At 49.1% G+C, this 6,125-nt stretch overlaps 1 protein-coding gene across 15 annotated transcripts in view; it reads left to right on the top strand.

The window, feature by feature from the left end:
• The first annotated feature begins 1,038 nt into the window (after positions 1–1,038).
• Positions 1,039–6,125, top strand: part of LINS1 (lines homolog 1) — a 19,966-nt gene continuing 14,879 nt past the window's right edge. For 8 of the 15 annotated variants that reach the window (XR_002779668.1, XM_011357297.2, XM_023529001.1 and 5 more), the window contains exons 1-2: positions 1,055–1,222; positions 1,909–1,948. The gene's annotated coding sequence lies outside the window, so the exon portion shown is untranslated. The other 7 variants (XM_011357298.2, XM_023529003.1, XM_023528998.1 and 4 more) reach the window with 2 other exon arrangements.

Genomic DNA, 6,125 nt, shown 5'->3' with positions numbered 1-6,125 from the left:
AGACTCCAGTAGGCACCTCCAACCTGGAAATGAGAAACCAGTGAGGGGTGCAAGGCCCCTGGCGCGAGCAGGAGGGGGCTCTGAGGAAGGGGGAGCAAAGGGAGAGAGTGGTGAAGGCAGGCAGGAAGCAGGGGTGATCCCCGTCCCCCCCACCCCCCCCAGCCAGCCCCCTTTCCCTCAGGGAAGGTAACTGACTTTACCTGTCTGCTCAGCTGCGGCTTCTCGTCCTCCTTTCTGCCTCCTCCACACTCACCAACTTCTCCATTGAAGAAGCGCCCCGGGCAGGGCCGGCCACGGGTGTTCCCGAGCCTCCTCGCTGCCTCACGGCCCCAGCCCGGCGAGCACCCAGACGGCCGAGCAGACGCGGGCGTCGGGGCTGGCCGCCGGGCAGCCTCCGGGCAGGGGTGCAGGGAGGAAGTCCCGGCTCGGAGCGGGGGGGTGGGGGGGCCGTCCGGGGCTGCGGGCTCGGAGCAGGGGGCTGCCGCGCTCCGGGCCGGAGGCTCCCAGCACCGGGTGGGGGGGGCGAGGGGGGGACACGGGAGGTCTCGGGGCGACGAGGTCCTGGGTCGTCCGGGGTCCGAAGTGCCAGCCGCGGGGGCTCCAGGTAGGGGGCTTTCGGGATGCACTTTGCACTGGGCCACCCCCGCCCCCTCCCTCAGCACTTTGGGGTCACTGGGATGGGACCAAGCCCTCAGCAGCCAATCAGCGGCCGCACTGGAGCCTGAGCCCGGAGCCGTAAACCAGGTCCGGGGTGGGTGGGGGCGGGGGGTGGGGGCGGCTTGGTTGGTTGGTTGCTTCCTTCTCCCCTCCTCACCCCGAGCGGCCCCCACCCCTTGCCTGCCGTAAAGCCGCCTGCGCATTCGCGACAGTCGCAGGAGGCGTGCCGATCAAGTCTGGGACTCGTCGCCGATTGGCCTCGCTCACTTCCCCCTCGGCTTCCCCGCCGTGGCTTCCGAGGCCCCGCCCCCGGCGGAGGGACTCGACGCGGTTGCTAGGAGACGCCGCACGCTGAATGGGGCCTCGGCGCATGCGGGAGGCGGGGCCGGCTTGGACTCTCCGTGAACTACGGCGGCCGGGAGGGGGCCGGGGAGCGCTCGGGCGGCGGTGCCGAGGCAGAGCGTCCGGAGCCGGGTCCCCGGCAGGTAGCTGGGAGGGGCCGCGGAGCTTCGCGACGGGGACGGCGTGGGCGCCGCCGACGGCGACGCCGGCCCGCGGGTTCGAGGTGGGGGAGGCGGCGGTCCCCAGGAAGCGACGAGAGGGGGGCGCCTTGTCCCGCCGTTCCTCGGCGCTGTTCAGTCGCCAGTGCCGGGTCCTTGGCTTGTCTTTCGATCCCTGAGGCCCCGTTACGTGCCGGTCTGGGCTGCGTCGCCTAGAGAGGACTGTCTTTGGGATGATGGTGACGCTTCGAGGGCTCTCCTACCAGGATGGCGACCCTCACGGACTCCTGGGAATGAAAGGGGAAAGAGAGTGGAAAACAGGCGAGATGGACGTGTTTCCTAAGTGCATTTATCCGTTTCGGAAATGTTTCCTGGTCAGCGACTGTACCAGCCGTTAGAGAGACAACAATGAAGAGATAGATAGATGCAATTACTTGCATTCGTGGACCTATCTCTTTAACAGCGGAGACAAAAACACAAAATTAACGGAGTGGGGCTAGGTTATGAGAAAAAAAAAAATCAGGGCGGAATAATGGGATCGAGTTTGGCTAATTTAGATAGGTAGTCAGGACAGGTCTCCGAGGAAGTGACATTTGAGCAGAGATCTGAACGAGGAGGAGCCGGCCATGCCAAGATCTGGGCGGGCGGGTAGAGGACAAGGAGGGGGGGCGGGGGGAGGGAGTGAATTTTCAGGCAGAGAGATTCAAAAGAGCAAAGCCTCGGATGCTAAAATAACCTTTGCTATTTATAGGAACTACAAGAAAGAAGGCCGGCGGAGTCGAGCCGAATGGGTAAGAGGGAGAATCATTGGTAGTGGGGCTGGGGGTGGGGGACAGGCTACAGATCTTCTAGGACCTTGTGGGCCATCGCGCGGAAGTTATAGTGTCTTATTTTCGCTGTGAAAAGATCACTGACTGACTGCTCAAAGGAGACGATGGTAGCTGGGAGCCGGGTCACTGCGAATATGGAAGGCTACTGTCCAGGCAAGACTAAGTCACCCAATGCAACAGACATCTGGCTGCCACCAGTGTCCTCAAAGGAAGGCCTACCTAATTATATAAAAGAAGTAACTTCAGTGTATTAACGGCTTTTATGGAAGAAAATCATATTAAGGTGTTTTGTGGTAGATGGGGGCCACGGCAAACAGTTGCAATTCACCCCGATGTATTCTTTTACGCCGTCTTTCGCTTATTCAAGAATGCTCATTTTGGTGCCTTCCGCATGAGCTATTGGAAGGCAAACAGCTCAGTCCTGCCCAAGGAAGCTTATGAGCAAGTATGAACCAAACTAGAAAACAGCTGTGAACAGCGCTGAGAGATAAATACCGTGGTATAGGCCGAGAGAGCTTTCGGCAGGGTCCCCAAACCTGACTTGGATGTATGGAAGGCTTCCCGGAAGCTAGAGGTTCCCAAGTTGAAAGTTGAGAGTGGGAGGGAGGGCATCGAGTGTAATTTAGTGATAAACTCCTCTACAGGAGTTTATGGGCCGAGCAAGGCCTGGGAATCCTTAAAGTACATAGCATTTCCGAAGAACTCAGAGAAAGCCTGGAAGGTTCGCAGAAGGAAGTGGGTGTAGGGTGGGCCAAGAAACAACCACTACGCGAGGTATCTGTGGCAGTTGTCCAGGGTAGATGTGTATACTGCAGTCGTGGCGGTGAGGATGGAGAGCAGTGAGAGGCAGGAGGGTCCAGAAAGATGGCTAGGTTTCCAACTTGGATGCCTAGGACATACAGATGCTAGATACTGAGATATGGGGAGTGTAGGAGAAAATGAGTTTAAGAGGCCATAGAATGAGTTGAGTTTGTGCTGACGGTGCCTTGTGGGACCGCCGCGTGGAGCTCTCTGATGGTGTTTAGATATTGGACTATGGAGTCCAGAAGTGACCTAGCCCCCTGACTGGATTCTGAAATTATTAGCATGAAGATTACCAGAACATTGGAATATAATGTGTCATGGAGAAACATGATGCCTCCAGCTTTGTTCTTTCTCGAGAAGAACTAATAGCCTTCCTCTGGCTATTCACAGTCTCTTGTGGTTCCATAGAAATTTCAGGATTATTTGCTCTCTTTCTGTGGAAAATGCCGTTGGGATTTTGATAGGGATTGCATTGAATCTGTAGATTGCTTTGGGTGGATTGGCCATCTAGAAAATAGTGACTCGTCCAATCTGTGAGCATGGAATATCTTTCCATTTATTTGTGTCTTTTTCATTTGTTTCATTAAAATCTGGGTCTACGTGGGTCTTTCAACTCCTTGGTTAAATTTATTCGTAGGTATTTTATTCTTTTTGTTACAATCATTAAGTAAATAAGATCATTTTTTAAATTTCTGTTTCTTATATTCAGTATTAGCATGATGGATTTTTTTATATTGATTTTTATATCCTGAAACTACTGAATTTGTTTATTCTAACAGGTTTTTTTGGTGGAGTCTTTGGGGTTTTCTGTCTATAATACGTCACCTGCATATAATAACAGTTTTACTTCTTTTTGATTTGAATGCCTTTTATTTTTCTTGCCTAATTGCCCTGGCTAGGACTTCCAATACTCTGTTCAGTAAACATGGCGAGAGTGGACGCCTTCGTCTCGTTCCTGATCTTAGGTGAAAAGCTTTCAGGTTTTCACCATTGAGTATGATGTTAGCTGTGGTTTTGTCATATACGGCCTTTATTATGTTGAGGTATATGTTCTCTCTTTCTCCAATTTGTTGAGAGTTTTTATCATAAATGGATGTCAAATTTTGTCAGTTGCTTTTTCCGCCTCTGTGAAGATGATCACATGACTTTTATCCTTCCTTTTGTTAATGCGGCGTATCATAGTCACAGATTTGCGGATGTTGAACCATCCTTACTTACGTTCCCGGACTAAATCCCACTTGATCATGGTGTGTGATCCTTTCGATGTGCCGCTGAATTTGGTTTGCTGAAATTTTGTTGAGGATTTTTGCATCTATGTCCATCGTGATAATGGCCTGTAATTTTCTTTTCTTTTTAAAAAAATTTTTAAGTTTATTGGGGTAACATTGGTTAATACAATTATATAATTTTCAGGTATATATTATCATTTGACATCTGTATATTCTATTGTGTGTTTACCACCCACAGTCCGGTTTCCTTCAGCTACCATATATTTGATCTACTCTACCCTCCCCCTAAACTCTTTACCCCGTCTACCTCTTCCCCACCCCAGTACTAACCACTAGCCTGTAGTCCATGTCCGTGAGTCTCTGTGTGTCCTGCTCATTTGTTGATTTTAGATTTATATCCCATATATAAGTGATATCATGTGATTTTTAATTTTTTCTGTCTGGCTTATTTCACTTAGCATGATTATCTCGAGGTCCATCCATGTCATCGCAAATGGCAGTATTTCACCTCTTATGGCTGAGTCATATTCCATTGTATGTATGTACCACGGCTTCTTTAGCCAATCATCTGTCGTAGGACACTTCCGTTGCTTCCATGTCCTGGCCACTGTGAATAATGCTGCTGTGAACATTGGTGTGCAAATCTCTTTTTGGATATGGGTTTTCAAGTTTTGGGAGTAAATATCCAGTAGAGGAATTGCTGGATCACATGGTAGATCAACTGTTAGTTTTTTGTAATTATCTTTTCTTGTGGTATCTTTGTCTGCTTTTGGTAGCAGGGCAATGCTGACCTCGTAAAATGAGTTTGAAAGTGTTCCCCCCTCTTCTGGTTTTTGGAAGAGTTTGAGAGGGATTGGTATCATTTCTTCTTCAAATGTTTGGTGGATTTCACACGGAAGCCATCTGGTCCTGGGCTTTTGAATGTTGAGAGGTTTTTGATTCCTGATTCAGTCTCCTTAGTAGTAATCTGTCTTAGTAGTAATCAGATTTTCTGTTTCTTCATGATTCAGTCTTGGGAGATGATATGTTTCTGGGAATTTTTTTCTTTTTTTCTAGGTTGTCCAGTTTATTGACATAGAAAATCATATTTAAGTTTAAAGCAAAAGGAAAATTTGGAAGAGCTTTCTAGGCAGAGGGAAACAGCATTGAATCAAGGTCCAGAGTCAGGAAGGAACCTTTCCGAGTGACTAAATAAAGAAGTGCTGGCATCTTCTTACTTGAGTTACATAAATGTTTTCACTATAAAAGCCTTGTAGTTTCACAAATCTTTTAGTATTTGCTACTTTGCTGAGGTGGGGTAGATAACTTTATTTTTCAACTGAAAATCAAATCCATTTGTGGGCACAGTATTCAGAATTCAGGAGTTCAGTAAAATCTAGTTGGTACTGTTGTCGCATTTATAGACGTTACTTAAACTCTGCCCTGTCACTAGTGGTGGGTTTTTTGTTTGTTTGTTGTTTGTTTGCTTGGTGGACGGGGCGAGAGGAGGAGGCATAGCTGGTAAAGGGGAATGAGTGAAGGTAGATTTCATTCTGAAGCATCGCTGAAAATGGAGAACCATATTTTAGCAACTAAAGGTAGAAAGGTTTTAGTTTTTATATCGATACACTAGACATCTTCCATTAAAAAAAAAAAAATTCTTAGCATTAGCATGATAAACCCAATGAGCTCAGATTCCTTCTCAATAAAATCGAATAGATTGGTCAGTAGTTCAAAGTATAGTTCCCAGTCCGATTCTTGGGCCCTCCCGAGCCCCACCGAATCCCAGTCTCGGGGGCTGGGCCCAGCTGTCGTGTTCCAACAAGCCTTCCATGGGATTCTGAAGCAAGAGTTTGAGAACCACCGGTCAAGATCATCTCTGAGATTTTCTCTGCTACTGAAATGCTCTGATTCTAACGGCCAGCTTTAGTCTGTCGTGTGTAAAACGGTTTGTCTCGGGGGGGATCATTTACTAGCATTATCTTGGGAAGATACGTGTGGGTATTTTCTGCCATCCCCCTGCGGTTCTGGGCTTCTGAGACCAAAACCACTTCATTGCCTGTCTGAAACCCTCACGCATTTATTCAGCAGTACGGCATTCGTCGACTCCTGTGTCTGGGCTAATT

The sequence above is a fragment of the Pteropus vampyrus genome, unplaced genomic scaffold, assembly GCF_000151845.1.
Source record: "Pteropus vampyrus isolate Shadow unplaced genomic scaffold, Pvam_2.0 Scaffold34, whole genome shotgun sequence".
In the NCBI taxonomy this organism is placed as follows: Eukaryota; Metazoa; Chordata; class Mammalia; order Chiroptera; family Pteropodidae; genus Pteropus; species Pteropus vampyrus.
Note: the sequence above shows the minus strand (reverse complement) of the source record. Positions and strands in the feature narration are given on the sequence as shown.